At 35.6% G+C, this 24,000-nt stretch overlaps 1 protein-coding gene across 1 annotated transcript in view; it reads left to right on the forward strand.

Moving 5' to 3' along the window:
- Positions 1-24,000, forward strand: part of LOC135220589 (alpha-1A adrenergic receptor-like) — a 142,117-nt gene that overhangs the window by 10,085 nt on the left and 108,032 nt on the right.

The raw sequence follows: 24,000 nt of genomic DNA on the forward strand, positions 1-24,000 counted from the left end.
GTTTCACAAAAGGAGAAACATTAAATTTTGTGAAGCGAATGGCGATGGAAAATTGGACCACCAGAGTGATTCCCGAGATTCAAACGAGATTGCGTACACGTCAAATCAGCCTCTCTTTCCATTGCATGTATGTGGAACATCCAGACAAGAACGGAATCAAGTAGGATTCATGACATTATTAGAGCCTTTCGCCTAAAACTAAATAAGAGAGATGTTTTAGAAGGAAGACATCGCTTGTATAGGGAGGAAACAAAATACACTGTGGGGAATATGAAAAACTAAACTAGTTCATCAAAATCATAACACTATAATTCTGGTTATTTATTCCTATGACGTAATTTAGTGAACGCAATATCACAAGTGGTGTAGACATCGCAATGCAATAAAAATGTTCGTTTTAATGACATTCATTTCGAGACACCTGGTAAAAAGAAAATATAACGATAAAGACTATGGAAACTTAAAAAAAAACTTATTAAAGAAAAGTGAATGATAACATTCACTGGAAAATCTATGTCGAGCCTCTAATCAGAGCACAACCGTACATCATTCACCTTTGGTAATAGTTGAAGGTCTGAAAGCACAGCAGACATTTCCAAGAAGAGAATGAGAAGAGTTTTCTCTGCTAAAATATTCTTGTCAGGAGCTGGATTCAAATTCTTTGAAACTAATGAATATTTCACACTAAATCAGCAGCTGAACCGAATACACAACCAAAGCGAATGTTCTGACATATGGTACTAAGTATCATGTTAAAAGACAACCAGAAACGTGTTTTAGTCAAAACTGGTGAAAACCGTCTTTCTCGATTTGTCATCTACCAATAATTCTTAATTAATTAAATATGGAAAGCCTTCTCATGAGTCACATCATATTTTTCACCTTTATTACGTTAATTAAACTTCACCACTATTCAATAGAAAAAAAAGACTCCGGTTTTTTTCCGCCGAAACCCAAAATCAGGTGGACTTCGACACCAATTTCTACAAAATACCAAAATTTTGCCTATTTACCGTAATTCATTTGAGAATGTCAGGAGTTCGACTCAACTTTCACCGCTTAGAACCACGAGGTTATTCGTGTTAACTGTTGGCATATTACTCTGGAAGAAGAAATATAAAACGGATTTTTATAATAATGATTTACACGTAGGATATGTACAGGAGCAGGTGGCATAACAAACAATGTTTCCACTTCAGTGTCATTTGAAAGCATTCTCCTGCTGGCAAATTATTTTCCAAGTTGTACATTACATATTCCTTGAAACCATTCTTTTTAACTGAAAGGCGCTCACAAGCTATTCCTAAAATGATTCACAGTAAATTTAAATTAAACAAGAAACAAACTGTTCACTCCCTAAGAATAAGACAAAGTGGAGAGAAGCTATTCTTCTATGAGAAGCTGTGTGAGTGTAAATGTGTAAGAGTTCGTCACACATGACTGATTTTATGAAGATGCCATCTACCGAGATAACAAAACTGGCCTTTGAAAGGATGATGCAGCTTTCATAATGTGAGCTTGTTTAAAATATTTCCACGCTATTTCAAAAGACTTCCACATTAAACAATGTTTCCTTTGCTCTCGCTTACGGATTGTTTCGTTTCACAATGTTAACAGTTGCATCTTACTGTCTTATAGGAGCATATACTAAACTATTGATGGGTTAATGAGGGCAGTGTCATTAAAAACGATTCAACACAATATTCAAGGTCATTTCCATACGCATTTGCTTATTCTGCAGACTATGTAGATGAAAGCACGATTGAATTGAATTTTCGGATCTTTCCTAGATAGTGACTCATACCGGTTTTAACCCGGAATGTATCCACCCACCTATGAGGAGAGTTTAGTATAAACCCGCTGGAAATGACCCTAAAAACGTAAAAAAAAAAGACAGGGAATATCATAATTATAATGACCCCAAAGAAATACTAGTCCTAATAACGCCCCCAGAACAGTGCTGGGGTCACTATCTCGGGAAGATCCTAATTTCCTTCAAATAATGCACATATTCAGGACCGAGTGCGAGAGGTATTTTTATGGAAGCAATAACCGCAAGCAAATACAGAGAAATACATTAGCACACTAATAAAACTTCCAGGAATGTACTCATCACAAGATCGCTATTCATTCATTGTGAATTTCTTTACAGAATTACTTTTGCGTCCTGCAGCGCCATCCATTTGTCGAGTGTTAAATGTAACGTATTTCTGGGACAGAAAATTTAAAAACCCACAGTTGGATGAAGCAAATTTGGTTTTATACTTTTCAATGTTTTCGCAAACAGTTGTATGGACTAACCATTGTTTTTTTTAGAGAGACTCAATGAAAGATAAAAAATGAAAAAGAACAAGAAGGGTCACAAAATGATACAAATGTGTACCCATTCCTGTATATGAATTTAAGAGAGAGAGAGAGAGAGAGAGAGAGAGAGAGAGAGAGAGAGAGAGATTCATTGGTGTTCAATCGACTTGGCAAAAATCCAGTGCTAAAATACTAGGATACAGAAATTCAAAAAGCAACGTGACATGAAATGCAACTGAGGGGCTCTTAACGGTTACAAAAATTACAATAAAGTGACAAAATAATAATTCAAAACGTAAAGAAAATACAAACACACAGATATATATATATATATATATATATATATATATATATATATATATATATATATATATATATATATATATATATATATATATATAATATATATATATATATATATAATATGATATATATATATATATTATATATATATGATATATAAGTATTTGTGTGTGTGTGTGTGTTGATTGTACTGGCCATTAACGGAACATCCTCCAACTGCCATCTTCCTCATATACCATTAAGCGTTGAAGGAATGCACGCTAACAGGAAGAAAAACTGACTTGGAGATGTAGGCCACCGAAGCGAGAAACTAATGCAATAAACTCCATTAAGATCACGAACAGGCTGACATTAAGTACCTTCATTATGAAGAAGATTTCCCCGAGAGCGTCAGGGGACCGACCGGCTTCCTAAATCATGGCCGACGGAAGGAAAGTGTTTATGACGACACTCTGGAACCCACAACGATGTCGGCACACCGATATGACGAAGAATGGAGTGAGAAGTCGAGCGTGAGAACAGATGCCTCTGGAATGCGAAGCCAAGAATGGGATGAGAGATAAACACGTTATCAAGCGCTGGCTACACCAAGAGTAGTACATAAGTAACGTTGATAAGGCTGGTCCTAGTGCAACAAGGCGTGATGCGACCTCCTGCTTACACATGACCCTTGCAAGATTATCCCCTCATGCTAAATTGTAAACATTATATTCCTAACTTTGCGTGAAGTGGTCTTCATAATTAATACCCATACTTAGTGGTACTTATAATAACAAGAAGGATCAAATAAAAAAAGAAGCAAATTAAACAGGGTCATGTATTCTCGTTTATTAGTGGAAACACAAAATAATCAAACATAAACATAGCCTAAGTTCAGTACACCAAATAAATTAAAATGTGCTAAAATCTGTAGTCAAATATAGCTTCCTTTCACCTACGAAAATTAAAATAAATAAGCTATATTTTATTAAAAATAAATTTTCTGTACTGTTTAACAAGCACATTATTTTTTAGATTTTCATTCTAATAAATAAATAATAAAAATCCTATCCTAAAATTCTTGTATCTTTAACTCATCGCAAAACACCTTTTTCAGATCTTTTTAGGCTCTTCCATAGACCTTTCCTACTACACCCCCCCCCCCACCCACCCCCCCCCCCAACCCCCCCAAAAAAAAAGTAGTTTGTAAGCTTACTCCCGAGTAAGTGAAAAGTTGCTGCAAAATGTAAGGTACGTTTAGAAAAAAACGTTATGCCGATTTGTATCTTTCTGTAAAAGAAAACTAATGAAATAGCATTGTCTGTCAGTCCGCACTTTTTGTGTCCGCCCTCAGCTCTTAAAAACTATGTTGATCTTCCACCCTCTGATCATCAATCATAGCAATTTGCAGGTCTCTAGCCTCGACAGTTTTTATTCTATTTATGGTTAAAGTTAGTCGTGGATCGTGCCAGCCGCAAACGGACCTTTACTTGATCGCATCTGGAGAGCAACTGGGCATTACACGCTGTACAGAAAACTTGACTGCAATGAAGAAACTTTTTAACTTGGTTTCCTGTATAATGAAAAAAAAAACATATTCACCCGCATAAACTATCATAAACATTATGATTTTTTATTTTGACTCGCATAAAAATGACAGACGAACTTTGGAGAATATTTTTTCTGAGGCCAAATAAATAAATAGAAAGGCCAAATAGCTCAGCTTATATGAGTCAGCGCTTTTATTGCCTTTTGCGTTTGGCTGCTGTTATTGGATACAGCGCCAGGGACGCTGTTGAGTTTCATATTTAAACTAACAATCAGGAATTACTTTGGGAGACGGGTATATGTGGAATGAATTTGCGGGGGTCAAAATATGACGCAAGCCAAACCGGAGATATACAGGATATCAATGATTTCTATCTAGTGAAACTTGTGCTTAAGCACAGAACAAAAGGATAAAAATTCTGGAGTAGAGCGAACCATAACATAGAATTAAAGCAGAGAGAAAAAAAAGAAAAAAAAAAATATTCCGATGTTGAAAATTTGTTTAAATGTGGGAAAACCTTGTACCATTTCTTCCTAGCGCAAAAAACTAAATATTTATGAGTTTTTCTACAAATTTCTGGCAGAACTGAATGTCGAATTACCGGCTATTTTAGCATATGTAAAATTTCAAAAGCGATTGAATTATCGTATACTTTATAAATACAGTACATATATGTATGTGTTTATATGTGTATGTAATACGCGCGCGTACACACACACACACACACACACATTTATATATATATATATATATATATATATATATATATATATATATATATATATGAACTATTATATGTTACTATTATTTACATTCAATTGCGAATGAAATATCATTCATCTCAACGGCTTCCATTTTTTCTAACTGGTGCGATCCATAACTACACCTAATATTCATGAGGGTGATTCTGCTCAACCAAACCTCTATTTACAATAATAACATCTCTCCCTTTCCAAAAGCTTTTCAAGAAACTTTGGGACTTTCATTACATCCCAACTTCTGTCTCACCACCAATAAATCTTCAGCCATACACATACTCCCAAATAACTATGCGATTATCTACTTATATTGACACTTAGTCCCAAACAACTATGCGATTATCTATTTATATTGACACTTACTCCCAAATAACTATGCAATTATCTATTTATACTGACACTCCTAAATAACTATAAAAAAAATCTATAAAAGTATTAAAACAAGAATAGAAACATCAAGACCATTGCCTTAGACTTTTTAATACAAAGCTCTCTCATATAAACTTACTGTAACAAATGAGTTCTAGATGCGCTCAACACATCTACCAACTAAACAACACATCTAAGAGTTTTTTCTAACGCCATGTACAAATAGAGTACACAAGCATTTACACACCAACAGCAATACATAAAATGAAGTGCTCACAATCATCAACCCACATATAAAGTGTCTAATCATGTCAATCCTTATCAAATCAAGAACAGTATTGGCATGCAAAGTAATGTTATTTATACCTTTATATTCCTTAAACAAAGGAACATGCAAATATTCTGTAAATTCTTTCACACCTACAATGTGCAGAAAGTAACTTTTCACTCACAATCTTCAAATTGTCCTCTTCATATCATCCACAATGCACGGCACAAGAATTCACAAATTCACTTTGAATAATTAATCTCTTATTTCATCTAAATGTTATTTACGACTAATTAAATAAAAAAGATTACTGGATTTCCTTCAGACTGTACTTTTATTTTTTTGTATTGTTCTTAGACATTATTTTCTGTATTTACTTACCATCTGGAATACTATTCACTCTTAAGAATGATCGACAGATTATGTCTACTGTAACTGGCGTCACAACATCTAGATTGTTGACGCCGTAATAAATAAAATACGAAAATAAATGACACAATAAACAAACACATTTGAGAGTATTTGATATGAGAAATATCTCAATATATATATATATATATATATATATCACATATATATATGTATATGTATATATATACATATGCATATATATATATATATATATATATATATATATATGTGTGTGTGTGTGTGTGTGTGTGTGTGTGCGTGTGCGCCTAAGCACTGAGCTACAAATGTCCATTACTATCCAATTCGCTCTATCTCGGAATGATTTTCATATATATTGACCGAAGGGAAATTTCTTAGTTAATAATTTCGTCCTATCGTGGATTCCAACCAGCGCACAGAGGAGAAATTAGGACTTCTGGTCGGTATCGTCACTGAAGTCCTGATTTCTACCCTGTGCGTGGTTCGAATCCAAGAGAGGACGAAATTATTATCAACTAAAAAAATGCCCCCCTTCAGTTAACACACACACACACACACACACACACACACACACACATATATATATATATATATATATATATATTATATATATATATTATATATATATGTATATGTATATGTATATATATATATATATATATATATATATATATATCTTCTTCTTCTTCTTCCCAGCTTGTTCCCATTTTTATATGGGGTCGCTGTTTCGGATGAGCCTTTCTATCTATTTCTATCCTGCGCTTCTGCCTCATCAATTCCCTACTCATGTAAGTCTCCTCTCACACAGTCCTTCCATCTCTTTCTTGGTCTCCCTCTTTTTCTTCTTCCTTGCACCTCCACCCCCATAGTATGTCTCCCAGCGTGGTCCTCCTCATCTCCTCAACAGGTGTCCATACCATCTCAGCCTCCCCTCCTGCACTTTCTTTGATACTTCCACCACCTTAGTCGACCCCCTTATGTAGTCATTTCTGATCCTATCCTCTCTTGACACCCCAGACATCCACCTAAACATTCTCATTTCTGCCACATCCATCTTCTTCTGCTCTGTTTTTCTCATGCTTGTTGTTTCCGTACCATACAGCATTGCTGTTCTTACCACCATCTTGTGAAATTTTCATTTTAACCTAAGCGGCACTCTTTTGTCACAAAGAAAGAACCCCAGAGGCTGTTCTCCAGTTGTTCCTTCCAGCCTGCCTGATACCCGCATTTGTGTTTTTACTTACTTCTTCCAGCGTTAACAAAAGATCCCAAATACTTAAACTTATCAACTCTCCTTATTTGCTCTCCACCAAGCTGAATACTTTCTCTATCATCCCCCTCAGTGGTGGTACACATATATTCTGTCTTAGATCTACTTATTCTCATTCCCCTGTCCTCCAGTACTTGTTTCCATCTTTCCAATTTCACTTCCAGATCTTCCTTGCTCTCTGCACACAGAACAATATCATTCCGCATACAATTATGTTCCAGGAGGGTACTGTCTCCCGTTATTCCTTCCCCTAGATTAACATCCATCCAACTATGTTAAAGATAAATGGGCTCAGAGCCGACCACCCCTGGTGTGGTAATTCTACTCTCACCTCAAAACCTTCTGTTCTCCACCAACCCAACCCTGCTCCTCACTCTGGTAAAGACATTCCAGTACATCTCTTGTATCAATCGCACATACTTCTCTGGCGCCCAGCTTCTCCCTCAGGCTACTCCCTACCTCTTGTCTCGGGACCTCAGAGCCGAACCCCATGGTTGTAATCCTACTCTCAACCTCAAAAAACCTTCTGTCTCCCAACACTGATCCTCCACTTGGTAAATACATTCCGGTACATCTCTTGTATCCAAAATCGCACACACTTCTCTGGCACCATCTTCTCCCTCAGGCCGGACTCCTCCAATAAACCTCCTTGTATCGGGACTCGGTTCATAACGCCTTTTCAAGGTCAATGAATAACCATATGTTGGTCCGTTTGTCTTTCCCCGAATTTTCTCCATTATTTGCGTTCAGACAAAACTAGTACCACCTTTGTTGTTTCCCCTGTCCCTTCATAAAATCCCATCTGCCTCGTTTACCCTATTTGTTAATTACTTCTTGCTCTCAGTCTAGCATCTATCATCCTTTCCAGTATCTTCAAAGTGTGGGACATCAAACTTTAATGCCCCTAAAAATACCACACTCTTGGACATCGCCTTTCCCTTTATTTTAAAAAATTGGGAGCAATATACCACCCCACGCCACTCATTTGGTATCTTTTCCATGTTTCAAAGAGTCTTTTATCATAAGATCCGTTACAGTTAATCCACACCTCCTTCATATCCTAATGCTTTCCATGCCTCCACCGGAATCATGTCTGGTCCGGTTGCCTTCCATTCTTCATCTTCTTCAGGCCAATTAGTACCTCTTGCCTAGAAAACCTTCATTTACACCATGCCAATGCTTCACTTGCCCATAATCCTCTTTATTAGTTCGATTGAGTTTTCCTTCATTTAACAACTGTTCGAAATATTCTTTCACGTCTCTTCACAAATGTCTTCCTCCTTCTAAGTACTACACCAATCTCTTGAATCCTTTAGTTTGTTTTTGGGATATGTGGGTTATTAATCTTTGTTTGGTGCTCCGTATTTCTAGCGTTTGATAGCTTGATCATTCTTCTTTAATCCTTCCTTTCGGTCCCCCAGGATCATTATACACATCCATCCATTACGACTTTGCTTTATGCTTGTTCGGGCTACCACCATTTTTCACCACCGAAGGGGCATTTTTTTAGTTGATAATAATTTGCAGTCATATTATATATATATTATACACATATATTATATATATGAAAACACACCACACAATATATATATATATATATATATATATATATTACACACCCCAATATAACAACATATACATTTTTTGATTTATATATATATATATTAGTATATATATATATAAAACAGTATATTACTAACTATAATATAGTATAATATATATATATATAGAATATAGATAAGATATTATAATATATTGTTAAAACCGAAGAAGGGGCATTTTTTTTAGTTGATATAATTTCGTCCGCTCGTTGGATTCGAACCAGCACACAGGGGAAGAAATCAGGGGACTCAGTGACGATACCGACCTGAAGTCCTAATTTCTTTTCCTCTGTGGCGCTGGTTCGAATCCACGATAGGACGGAAATTATTAAACTAATAAATTTCCCTTCGGTCAATGATATCATGAAAAATCATTCCAGAAGGTTAGAGCGAAATTGGATATTAATGGCGACATTTGTAGCTCAATGCACGCTCCCGCGCGCGCAAACACCCCACACCCTCACACACACACATATATATATATATATAATAATATTATGATATATATATATATTATTATATAATAATATAACTATGATATTAGAACTTAATTATTATATTATATATAGATATAATATATCTTTCATATCCGTTTCATATTACCAATACTATTTACACAATATTGCATATGTATGATTTAAACTTTGCCAAGGCCGGCCTCTCTAACAAAAAAGTTAAGTATATCTTAGTTTTACCAGACCACTGACCTGATTAACAGCTCTCCTGAGACTGGCCCGAAGGATTAGATATTTTTACGTGGCTAGGAACCAATTGGTCGACTAGCAACGGGATCTACAGCTTATTGTGGGATCCGAACCACACTTATTTGAGAAATGAATTTCTATCACCAGAAATAAATTCCTCTGATTCCGCATTGGCCAAGCCGGGATTCGAACTACGGACCACCGGATTGGCAGCCGAGCACGAAAACCACTGGTCCAGCGAGGAACTTGCCTCTCTAACAAAGATGCATATATGCTCCATATTAAAATCCTCCCCAAGAATCGTCGCGAGGATAAAATGTCCATCTCCTTCATGTCCCTGGAGAGAAAACCTGGCTAAAGGTGAGTTTAGACTAGGCTTCACCACATGCTGCATATGTAAGACTCATCACCAACTCCTCTCAAATTATTGTTAGCCAGTTGGCGGGCCTAACAAGAATTTGGGAGGAATTGGTGACGAGTCTTACGCTTGCATTGTGTGGTGAAGCCTAGTCTAGTGTAAACTCACCGTTAGATCACATAGACTTGGGTATTCGACCAGCATTCACCCTTCAGCACTTTGCCTATATTTATGTATGGGTTTATGTACATTAAATTTATAGACTTATGCTAAGCCAAGGTATGTAAATAACTACCCCTGAAAGTGAGATGCTGTCAACATATAATTATCACTTCCAGATGCAGCAACTTCGACCCTTGTACACAGGAAGGTTACACATAATGGAAACAATATGTATATAGCGATAACAGAGTATATCTGTTGTAGAATAAATTACACACACCCACACATATATACACACACACACACATATATATATATATATATATATATATATATATATATCATATATATATATATATATATATATATATATATATATGTGTGTATATATAGATATGAATATTCACCTATTAATGTAACCATGGCAAGTAGGTCTATTAAGAATGACGCAAAAACTTCATACTACACAGAAAACTGAAGTCAGATGGTAGACGCAGGATGAATCATGTAGTGCCGGGTCGGAAAGTGAATAGAATAAAAAGAGAATGAAAGAATTTCTGAAGTCAAACAGTCTTTCATTCACATCAAATAGTCATCAGTCTAGATTTAGAGCTTCGTGTAGAAACCAAAAAGACGAAGAAAAACAACAAATGAGAAAATTTGGAATGCATCCATACACTATATTTAAATTTCATCATTAAATTGGAGTGAACATTCCGGAAAGATGAAAAGCTGTCCTGGGAGAGGTAATTACAGGGACGAAAAAATACTGAGCCTTTGAAATGAGTACTTTGGAGAGTTTCTAATCGTAAATGGCGGAGATGTAAAGTGGTTAGCGTACATTTAAAAATAAATCAGGACTCTTTTCAGGTATTCTGACCACAAGGTAGAGTGCTAGTCAAGCTGGTGAAAATTGTGCACATTTCGTATTTTTGGAGCTCTCCCTCTGCAGGGGGAGTATTGTACAGTAGGCAATACTTAAGGGTTTTTGCAGCCTCCCTTTAGCCCCGAGCTGCGACCTCTTTTAAACCTTCTACTTTCCTTACATTCAAACCGCCTTCATACTACCTTGCCATCCCACTCTCTCTCTGATTTATTTCATATTTTGACTGCCAGGATTTCTTTCTGGTACATCTTAAAAAAAAAACACTTAAAAAAAAAAAAAAAATGTATATAAAAAACTTAGACATAAGATTAGTGTAAGGAGCTGACAGCTAGCTCATGCATCAGAACAGAGGCTTTGAAACCTCTTTAAATAACGCAGGGCAGATGCTTGCAGGTTTCCAAAGACCAGGATTGGAGGGATCCTGGGGCAACAGGGGATGCATAAATGGAGCATTGCTATTGTGCCCCGTTAAGCTCACTCCGTGTAATGAATAACCACCCCTGCAACCACTACCCTGTGAGTGAAGGTAGTGTTGGAGACAACATACAAAAGAAAGAAGAGTGATAGTAGCCAGAAAACACGATTCCCCAAAAGAAATAAAGGCAACGAATATATTTGCTGTGCTCTCGGAAACAGAAGAGGAAACAATTTTAATCCGAGACTCGTTAGTAAAAGATATGGGGTTACATTTTGTGGCCAAAAATAGAAGAGAAAAGTTCATTCTTATCCAGGTGCAGGAGCAAAGAAGATAGCCGAGGCAGTAAAAAAAAAATCAAGGTAAATAATAGAAAGAGTGTAACCATAGTGCAGAGAGGAGGAAATGACTTGTTTCTAAAAGATGGAAGAACTGGCCAGACAGAAGGTCTTGTAGCCAACCTGACGAATGTTGTAGAGAACATCCGTGAGAAAACTGATAACGGCATTCTTATAGGACTTCTGCCCAGAACCAATGTAAGCCATTACTCCCTTAGCAAGGCAATTGGAATCAATGACAGACTGGAGCTAATATGCCAAGAAAAAGGTGTTAAGTTTGTAAACCTTTGGGACAGATTTATAGGGAATAGGAAAGTATATAAAAGAGATGGACCTCACTTGAATTTGGAAGGAGGAAAACTAATAGGAAACTTCTCAACAAAAACCTCATGAAACACCTCAGTGAACTGAACATTCAAGGGAAGAAGTCGGAAAGCACCCAGAATCTGCTTAGTAATAGAACTGCAGGAAACAGTGACAGTAAGGGAAACTAATAAAGCCACCGAGGGCAAGAGAGAAGATAGAAAAGTCCCTCAGAATGGTGCAGTTTAATGCACAATCTATTAAGAACAGAGTAGATTTCTTCAAAGCACTGGTAGCAAGTGAAGAATGAGACATAATAGATATCACAGAAACTTGGATACAAGAGGCAACAAGAGACTTCGTAGGAGAGTACCATATAGCTGGATATAAATTGTTCAAGAAAGATAGACTCAATAAAAAAGGTGGAGGTGTTATGTTATATGTCAGGGACCACCTCAGGCCAATATAGTGTAAAATTACAGCCATGCAAGTGATAGGCATCAACATAAACTGTCTATGGAAGAAGATAGCTCTAATACTAGTGTACATAACTACCCACCAACCACAAATGTCCTATGAGGAGCTGTATTCACTACTAGGACAAGAAATAAACAACAAACTCTGCATAATAAAGGGAGATTTCAATGCAGCAGTACACTAGGACACGATGGCCTCCGCATCAAATGTGGAGGGAGAGAGATTTTTAGATTTTGTGAAGAATTAATTCCTCCACCAATGGGTTGACAAACCTACTAGAAGAAACAACATACTAGACATTGTCCCATCAACAGAAGATAAGCTAGTGTCAACCCTTACAATAGATGCAAATCTAGGCAAAAGCGACCATAAAATGATTACATTTCAAATTAATCTTCATCATAAAAAAGAGAAGACGATATTAATAAGATTAGACTACCATCGACAAAACCTAAAAAAGCTAAAGGAGTATGTCAAAAATCCTGAGTACGACGAGAACACAGGCATAGATAAATACTGGGAAGCCTTTCTAGAGGAATACACAGAAAAACGCTCTAGTTGTATACCATTAATGCAAATACTAACAAATGGCAACCCTCAGTGGTTCAAGCATGCATAAAGAACTCTGTAGAATGGTGGACAAATAAGTAAGAAATGCAAAAAAAAATGAAAACAAGAGAGTTGCATCAGTTTGTAAGGAAAACCCAAAAGAATTCTTTGCAAATGTTAACAGTAGGAAGCCAATAAAAAATAGCATAGGTCCCTTAAGGGACAATAGAGGAAACCTGGTGAACTCAGACTTGGAAAAAGCAGAATTATTGAATAAGTTTATTACTAGTGTTTTCACAATTGAAGACACTACCACAATACCAGAACCTGCTATTAAATAAGAATGGGCAGAACTGTTGGACAAAATAATATTTACAGAGGAGGTCATTAAAAACAAAATAGACACTCAAAAAGTTCAAATCTCCTGGCCCAGATGGGATTCATCCAAGAGAAATTAAAGAGCTAAAAGAGAAGATAGTTCCTCACCTATATAAACACTACAGAAAAAGTGCAGAACAAAGAAAGGCACCAAAAGCATGGAAACGAGGTAATGTGCCCCCAGTTCACAAAAAAGGTCCATGAGAAGAGCCTGGAAATTATAGACCAATCTGTCTTACGTCGGTCGTTTGTAAGATTTTTGAGTCCATAATTGCAGATTCAGGCTAAACAGATCCTGCCTATCAAAGCTCTTGGAGTTTTTTCATAACATGCTTGGTATTTACGACAGTAGTAGAGCAATGGATATAATCTACTTAGAATTCCATAAGACCTTTGACAAAGTTCCACATAAGAAACTAATGACAAATGTTAGAGCTTTAAGTATAGAAGGAGAAATAGGAGACTGGATCGAAGACTGGCTCACTTATAGAAAACAAAGAATAAATGGTGAAGAATCAGAATGGGCAGATGTAACAAGTGGAGTTCCTCAGGGTTCTGTCCTTGGCCCTCTCTTGTTTTTGATTTACATTAATAACCTTGATGTAGGCTTAACTAGCAGGCTAAACATATTTGCAGATGACACCAAACTAGGTGTAAATGCAGCAGCCCCAGATACAATGGAAAGTTTAAGAAATTATTTAAAGAAAATAGGAGAGTGGTCCAAAAGATGGCTAATGCCTTTTAACTTGGATAAGTGTAAAGTGTTACAAATACGAACAAACAACTCTTATGCCAACTACATGCAGCTTGGAAATGACATAAATAGTGTAGAACAAAAAGAGGACCTTGGAGTGATTATTACCAAGTACGTAAAATCCACAAAACAATGCATAAAAGCTGAAAAGAAGGCACAGAAACTAGTGGGATAAATAAAGAGGAAGTTCAAATACAGAAATAAGGAAACGGTGCTGCAGCTCTACACATCCACAGTTAGACCTCATCTTGAATATGCAGTACAGATTTAGTCACCAACACTAAGAAAGGACATAAATAGATTAGAAGGGGTACAAGACACAAAGTTCATTCCATCCATCAGCCAAATTGGTTACCAAAGACGACTAGAGACACTGATGGATTAAAGACTCGACGATTGCGAGGACAACTAATATAAACATTCAAAATACTGAAAGGCATAAGAAAAGTAGACAGTAACTTATTTACGTTAAACGAAAACCAGACAAGAAATAATGGATGGAAACTAGAACTGAAGAGATACAACACATCTCATTGCGGGAACTTCACATACAAGATATGTGACACATGGAATAAACTGCCACCAGAAGCTGTTAACAGCAAGTGTGGAAGAATTTAAAAGAAAACTAAACAAAATCATTAGGACACTGTGAATGCACAGTAAAACCTGCTCCTAGAGATAAGTGAGCACACGATGTTTACTCTGATGGACTAATAAGTCTTTGAGCCATCCTAATCCTTGTAACTCCCTCTGTGTTATTCTGAGAAGACAGAGAAGAGGGATAAAGGGAAGGTGTTCGTTCCATGGGGTGGATGTCTGCATACATAGCAACCGAGTGGCACTTAAAAACTAAGCGGTGCAGTGCCAGTGAAGACAGACGAACGCAGTGTTAATGAGCTTCCAGTGAAGGTATTTCGCGTGACTGAAACTGTGGACGTTTTTTGCAAAGGGGTTACATTTTGGAAGGCACAGCTCACGGCTGAACTCACGAGACAATAATTCACTATTAGAGGAAAGATGTTGCCGAAAATGAATAGATCTTATATATAAATCATCATAACACAACAGTCGTAACTGTAAGCTAGAATATTTTAATTTATTTACAAAATATATAAAAATAAGTACATATTTGAGAAATCCACACAAATAAGTAAATACAGTAATTTGTGTCTGATCATGAATGTAAGCAACTAGGGTAATATTCTAAATTTAATTTCGCTAGATTTTCCTTGCAAAACCAACTGCCACAAATGATGAAACAAATGACGGTTACTTCTCCCATTAGGTTCGTGATCAGCAGTCTTCTTTCAGCAGGATTTACAATGTAACAAACCATTCTGATATCCTTCGCAACGATGCCAATTCTAATCATTCCAATTTGAGCTCCTTTACCTATTAACGCCCGCTTCCTTCATTAATTGAGAACTGCTGAAGGGATGAAATGCTTACTACAATAAGAGAGAGAGAGAGAGAGAGAGAGAGAGAGAGAGAGAGAGAGAGTCTTTAAACCTCAAGTTATGAACGTAATGCTGTAATTATGAAGCAACCGCCATTTCCAAGACATGAAGCCCCCATGATATAACGAGATCTCGGTTGTTGGATGAGAGAGAGAGAGAGAGAGAGAGAGAGAGAGAGAGAGAGAGAGAGAGAGAGAGAGAGAGAGAGAGAGGTGGCTTGTATTCTTTATTAGGATTGGCGTTTATGCCAAAATTGTGGAATCCAGACGGAAGTCGGGAAGGACAGATTTTATAAATGAGTGAGATATGGAGCATGAAGACAGACAATTATTAAAAGCTGAGAAGGGAGGGATTTACCACTAAGTTATTGCGGTGACCCAGTTCACAGCAGGAATCTAATATCATTGTTTTTGCATCTTTATCGAAAATATTAATACGAAAAACACTATAGCTCACAAATATATATAGATATATATATATACATACATATATATATATATATATATATATATATATATATATATATATATATATATATATATGAATAACTTGATCACGAAGTATATAAAACGTGATGCTATGTATAAATAAAGGTTTTTGCCACGAAGAAATAATGAAAAGCGAGATAGCCAAGAACTTTCGGTCTAGCACGAGCCTTTACTCCTCAGTAAAGGGTCGTTCTAGACGAAAGTTCTTGGCTATCTCGCTTTTTCATTTTTTCCTTCGTGGCAAAAACCTTTATTTATAATATATACATACATATATATATATATATATATATATATATATATATATATATATATATATATATATATAAATAAATCACACAATCAGGAAGAAATGCAACACGGTACAAGATCCTGACCAGAGTTGGCTTTATTGCTAACTACGCCATCCTCTAAAGATGGGTCAGTTATTTATATTATATATATACATGTACACATATACAATGAGCATAAGTATGATTCCGTCCATGGTGAGTGTTGCTTAAAAGAAAATCAACCAAACCGATGCTGACTCGTTCAAATTTTTGTATATGAATTAAGGATGTAATCTGTGTATACAACTTGGTGAAATCTGTGCATAATAGCCTGATGAAATCTGCGTATTAAACTTGATGATATCTGTGCATTAAAGCTTATGAAATCTGTGCATAAAACATGATGAAAACTGTGTAGAAAAACTCATGAACCTAATGAAATCTGTACATAAAACGTGATGGTATCTGTGCATATAACTAGATGAAATCTGTGCAAAAAAAACTAGATTAAATCTGTGCATAAAGCTGGATGAAATCTGTGTACTAAACCTGGTGGTATCTGTGCATAACACTTCCACAGACGCAAGATAATCACATACCGTCACAGAAGGCTCATCCACAGCAAGCTGATTAATACTTAAGCACACAGGAGTCACTACCCGTACAGTGGTGCTCAAATCTCATGCGACATGATTCTTTTAGTATCGTCCAGATTCTCAGACTCAACGTGATGTTGCCAAGTAGTGTTATATTTTTTTTTTTTTCTAATGTCATACATGTCGAAAAGTTTGTGAATTCACAGCTAGCCCTATTTTCCTTATGGTTATATAAATATGATCCCTTTTATGCATTGGTATAATTCGTAATCAGTGTGATTTGAACTGATTTTCTTTTTTTACGCTGCTAAGTTCAAAATGCGGTGTGATAAGGTTAGCTGTGCCATCAATGAAAGCACACTTTACATGCTCCTCGGAATGGCCAACATAAACCTAAGTCTGCTGCATTGACAGTAGACCTATAAGCTCAACAGTCATAACAACATATTCAACGTAGGAATATGAATTAAAACAAGTTTTCTTTGAATGTTGAAGCTTTCGGCTGTGTTTAAGCTACCTGTATGTTGCAAAATGTTTTATAGGCCTAAAAAATAATCAAGCCTTCTGAGATATAATCTGTTATTAATGAATTTATTTGTAGAGATTATCTGTTTTTTGACGAATACAACGGGAATATGAATTACAACCAATTTTCTTTGAATGTTGAAGTTTTAGGCTGCGTTTACGCTGCCTATATGTTGCAAAATGAATTATAGGCCTAAAAGAATAATCTAAGCCTTATGAGATATAATGTTACTAATGTTTTTATATGTAGAGATTACCTGTTCTTTAAGGAATATAAGATGATGATTTTGATTATATGGAGAAGATGACTATTAATCGAAATATCATAGGTATTAATATCAAGGCGTATGGAGCACTTGTTTTTCAACTGGTTTAAAATATTATTTTCTTAAAAGTCCTTCTCCTCGCTTTTGGTGTATAATTTATCCTTTCATAAGGTAACTTGAAGAACAAGAATGTGTAGATAACCTCATTTGCTTTCTGGCCAGAAATTTTTAATAGAGAGATGTGACTGTTAATTGTCAAGTAAAGAAATCTAACACCTAGGCCTAAGAATAATATCTTGGCTTTGACAAAAGAATAATTGCATGGGCGAATATTTACTTGTATGCCATAATTTTTTAAATATTTAAGAATTATAGCAATTAATTATGTATGAAAATCCAAATATTCCTGTAACACATATAAAATAAGTGTTTTCAAGAAATTTCATTGTCGCTACTCAGTGAAGACCTACTTATGTTACACCGGGTGGTGGTTGTTGCACCGACACAAATGATACGTCACACACGCTCCGCTCATGCGTTGATATCGGTGGGCGCATTCTACTTTTGTATATACATATTTACATATTTTTCAGCATTGAGATGTAAAAGCAATCTAATAGGACTATTTTAAATTTTATGTTGGCTTTGGAAGCATTATGAATGTTATGACCATTTGTTTTTCGTTTTTTTTTTTTTTATTTAACATTTGAACTGATGCTTGATGACGACTTCATTTTGGTCAAATGCTTCAGCGGTGTGTGAACGAAAGTTTTGAAAATATTTCGAAGAGTTTTTTTCTGAAATTTGCTACATGTGACATTTTCTTACAGTTTTGACATATATGACAGATTTCACTCTTGTGAAAAATATTATGTCCATAGTGTATGCAATAATCGCGTTTCCGCATTGAAATAATAGATAAATATGGAGCTTGCTATGTTGACAGTTAGTGAATTTTGAACGAAATCTTATGGAATCATGTTGTATGAGATTTGAGCATCACTGTACATTGTATGTAGCCTTGGGATTCTTAGATAGCAATACTCACCTTGGTTCAACTCCTCCTACAAGTCCCTTAACCACATTACGTTCTAGAACATTTCATTCTCCAATGGTTATTCGTGCCTAGACATCCCAAAATTCGCTAATCCACATTTTTCCATGAATGCCAATCTCTACCACATTTGTTGTATCTCTATATATCTGCCATTTTCATCCTCTACTGCTAATCATCAATGTAAGAAATCATCACGACTGATTCCTCCCTCCTTTCATTCACCTTCAACATTCATGTTTCTTACATCAACCTCTCTCTCTCTCTCTCTCTCTCTCTCTCTCTCTCTCTCTCTCTCTCTCTCTGACAATCCTCTCCTCTTCCAATAGCTGTTCGAAGATCCTACTGTCGAAATTGCTCCACATATGTTTGTCGTTTGCGGCTCCTCCCACCCGGCCATCACCTTTTACATTTAGTCCCAAAGACCTATGTCAATCAGTGACTTTCTCCTCCCACAATCAAAATGAGCATTAGCTGTTCTATGAACCTTGCCTCCATTATTTTCGTAACCTCGCTCTTGCTATTTTTTACAAATAACTGAGTCCCTTACACACCGTTTTAAAGTCTTCATCAAGATTCTACTGCTTCTCTCCGCTATCATTAAATACTAATATACCATCCGTAAATATTGATCACGTCCCACTTTATTCAGAAAACAGCAATTTGCAATACAAACACTAAACAAGCTCTTACACATATGTGACAAGACTCAAAATGGGTCAAACACATGCACACACACACATATATAAAGTCGGTACCCATCACAATACCTTTTACCTTGAACGGACGTAGGGGAATCTCTTCCCCACAATTATTTATTACTGTAGTGAAACGAGAGGCTACAACTGCTAATGACGTTGAAATTCCCTTCATATTTCATTTTCACCGAAGAAAAAAAAAGAAAAGTTAAAGATCTGATCGTGTTTGTATATTGGATTCATATAATTCACGACCAAAATATGGAGAACTCGGTTTCTTTAAAGAAAGACAGAGAGAGAGAGAGAGAGAGAGAGAGAGAGAGAGAGAGATCAAGCCGACACACTGACAATAATTAAATATATAAACCATCAACAACTGGACTTAACCCTTGGATCTCCTCCTGCTTTAAAAGCGTTTTCACAGAAGCCTCAGAATCTGGAATGGGAAATGATGGGAGGATATCACAGGACCCGCCAAACCTATACACAGACACAAACACACACAGGAATGAGGTTGGTGGGACCAGGGCTGTTTTCTCAAACCCAGTAGAAATTGATGAGTGGACAGGTGGGCACTGGGCAGAAAACTTCCAACAGGCCTAGGAAACACTAGAAATGTCAAAGCATCCATAACTTAAAACTTTTAAAGTATTTGTACAATTATGAAGAGTGGGGATTACCTTTCAAATTTTTACTCAATACCTAGAAAACCTCATTTTCTAAAGATCAAAAGTCATCTAAAGGCACTCTTATATTTTTAACCAATATATTACAGAACCATCTTTTCACAGCATATCATTATTTTGTTCAGTTAACGGTGTTGAGTGCCTTCTTAACGGGAAACAACTAAGTAAAAGAATCCTTTCAGTTTACGAGAATGTTTTCTTACACTGAAAGGGAGGGAATCAATTCCGTTATCTGGTGTAAACCATCATTCAGGTCACTGGAATGACAAATAAGCTGCCAATGGCGAATTTTAGTTCCTTCTTTAAGTCTATTTTTCTGAAGTCTCTCATAAAAACTTGAGTCGTCACCGTAAAACTTATCTAAAAATATTCAGAAGCTTAGGCACACTTTTCAGTTTCCATATCTATTCCTCCCTTGATGGAAGCGCAGCAATCGACCCACAGAGAAAATCGGCTCCAAACAAATTCTTGTGAACTAAAACAGATCTGAAAATCAGGTCGCGGCAATTGCGGAATTATAGAGCCCAATCTAATGAATGGCTCAAGCGGGCCTGACACGGCATACATGGACCCATTATTTTTCGCCCGGATTTCTTTAACTGTTTAATGAGAAATGGTCTTTCAAATTAAAAAGATAACCAAAAAGCTAATTAAAAGGGTAAATAAAAAAGCTATCAGCAAATTGGTCGCATTTAGCATGTGTTTACTCAATGACTTAAAAGGGACTCTGAATTCATGGGGACTGAATTTATCTGATAACATTTGAAAATTATCAACTTTACTTTCCTGTCTTTTTGCTTAACCTCAGATAACACTGGCTATCTAACCGTAAAACTGTGAAACACCAATACTGTATGTGTGGTAAACAGAAAGAAAAGGGAGGCAAATTTCATATCTTTCATATACAATACAGAATCAAATGACTGTGTGAAATGTAAGCAAAACCCAACCAATCTGCTGACCGTTTTTTATCCAATAATTCATTTATTCCCTTTACTGACGCAATCAAATAACTGTGGTAAAACGATTATCAGAACCTCCCTGTAATTCTACAAAGTATAGTCTAAAAATATACGAATGTTCTTTGGTAACAATGATCGTTAGACCATTGCGTTTTTAATCAATAAATAATAATCCCAACTCACTTACATATGAAAATTAGCTTAAACATTATAAGTGTGTATACATACATACATATATATATATATATATATATATATATATATATATATATATATATATATACACGCACACACACATGTACGTATGGTCTGTGGATAGGATGGGTGAGTGTATGCGGTTCTACGTTTGTGCAGACATGTATTCAGGGTTATTTGATATTCCTAATAATACGAATTAGATAGAACGATGAGTAATTAATCATCATTTCATCAATTTAGAATGCATATCTTCCACCCTTCCTTTCCTCAGGGATTAAAAAACAGAGCAATTATAGAAACTTAACATTAAAGCTTTTCCTGGTATTTCAGCGGAAATTTCTCAATACCATTTAAAGCAGAGAGAGAGAGAGAGAGAGAGAGAGAGAGAGAGAGAGAGAGAGAGAGAAGAGGAGAAGAAGAAGAAGAAGAAGAAGAAACCTGTACAAAGGGAAATATGAACAGTGCCTAAAACAACTGCTTCTCGATAGGATAATTCCTCATAGGAGTCATTTGCACCATATACAGCCGAGAAAGCGTTTTTATTCAAAGGATGAGGAACCCATAATAGTAATGGCAATGAGAGATTGGTTTATCGTACGTGCTAATGACTACCTTTACGCGAGTTTCACGGACAACCATATATAGAGAAGAGGAAGAAACGATGAATCCTTACCTTCTGTGATGACAAGCGGCTGGGAAATCTATCAGGACCATTCATTTTCGGCTGTCAAAAAGATATGAGTGTCCGGGGCATCGAACATTATACGAGTCCTTTTATTGGTTATTGCACTGGATTGCGCTGCTGACAACACGGATATTGGGGGGCGGGGGGGGGGGGCGCACTTGTTATTAATACTTAAGCTTGCAAAACGGGGATTATTTTCATGAACGAATAGAATTTTTTTTTGGGGGGGGGACGAATGGCTGCGGCAAAAATAGGGTCGTGGGAGCGTTTTTAAAATTATAAGTAGATTATCGAAAGCGAGTATTTGTCTCGATGTATATCAACAGAATTACTCAATAAGAGTTAAATCATACAAAGCTTGAAAAACGGAATTAAACATATTTTCCCTCGCATAAAATGACATTCAGGAAAAAACAAAATGATTTGATGTGATATTTATTGTTTGGTTATTAAAAAAACACGACATGACGGTTTTGCCGGTGACTCATATTCGAAGCAATAATAATCTAAATGTACCTGCCCATAATTCTGAGCATTACATAGATTTCATAATTTAACTTTTTTTGGGCTTTACGAAATGTGTTTGTAACGGTGTGGATTTCATTGTCATATTCGCTGCAACTAGTAATAATTTATATTTTAAACTTATCCCACTTGGAAAATCAATTGTTGTCAATGACAGAACGACTGGTACAAGATAAAATACTTGACAACGGATATTACCCCACCAGAGACGTATTGTCTAAGGAAATACTTTTGGCGAATGGGTTGCCTTTTCACTTACTATAGTCTTATTTCCCACAAAAACCTTACCAAACAAATATTTTTTTTTCTAATATCATTACACATTCCTTATTTCCCATGGACTGTTTGCATCAATCACCAACAAAGCCGGTCATTTCATTGGGTATAATCTTCTTTTCAAATGCATTGCAAAATATCAACACAACTATTCATTTCGTATAGTGGTTTTTACACAGCAATTAACACGCGCAAACACAACTTTCCGTCACCGATGTAAATTTTTCATATTCAGCAACACATTTCGCAAATTTCCTGTAACGAACATCAACCTTTAATTATAAATAAATAAGCCAAACTTTAATGCTGGAATAAATTCTTATATGACTGGAAAGTGTAAATAAAATTAAATACTAATGACTTTAAAATACTAGATATTATTCTATCAATTTTCTTAGCATTCTAAAAAGTCAAAGGTGCAACAAAATTATTTTATCAATTTTCTTAGTATTCTAAAAAGCCAAAGGTGTAATAAAATTATTCTATTAATGTTCTTAGCAATATAAAAAGTCAAAGGTGCAACAAAATTATTTTTATTAATTTTCTTAGCATTCTAAAAAGTCAAATGTGCAACAAAATTGTTTTATTAATTTTTTTAGCATTCTAAAAAGTCAAAGTTGTAAAATATTTATTTTATTAATTTTCTTAGCATTCTAAAAAGTCAAAGTTGTAAAAAATTTATTTTATTAATTTTCTTAGCATTCTAAAAAGTCAAAGGTGTAATAAAATTATTTTATTCATGTTCTTAGCATTCTAAAAATCAAAGGTGCAACAAAATTATTCTATTAATGTTCTTAGCATTCTAAAAAATTAAAGGTGCAACAAAATTATCTATATTAATGTTCTTAGCATTCTAAAAACCAAAGGTGCAACAAAATTATTTTCTTAACTTTCTTAGCATTCTAAAAAGTCAAAGGTGGAACAAAATTATTTTATTAATGTTCTTAGCATTCTAAAAAATCAAAGGTGCAACAAAATTATTTTATTAATGTTCTTAGCATTCTAAAAAATCAAAGGTGCGAGAAAAAACAAATCTTTAAAGTGTTTCAATCCACTACTGAACTGGAATCTTTTAAAAGGATAAAATCATCGTCCAGGTGATACAGAATTTGCCACTATTACTCAAGACATTACTTCAAATAGACTGAAACCACAATCCTGAGTTGCGTTTAACTCACAGCTTAATGAAAGAAATAA

Source organism: Macrobrachium nipponense, chromosome 2, assembly GCF_015104395.2.
Source record: "Macrobrachium nipponense isolate FS-2020 chromosome 2, ASM1510439v2, whole genome shotgun sequence".
NCBI lineage: Eukaryota > Metazoa > Arthropoda > Malacostraca > Decapoda > Palaemonidae > Macrobrachium > Macrobrachium nipponense.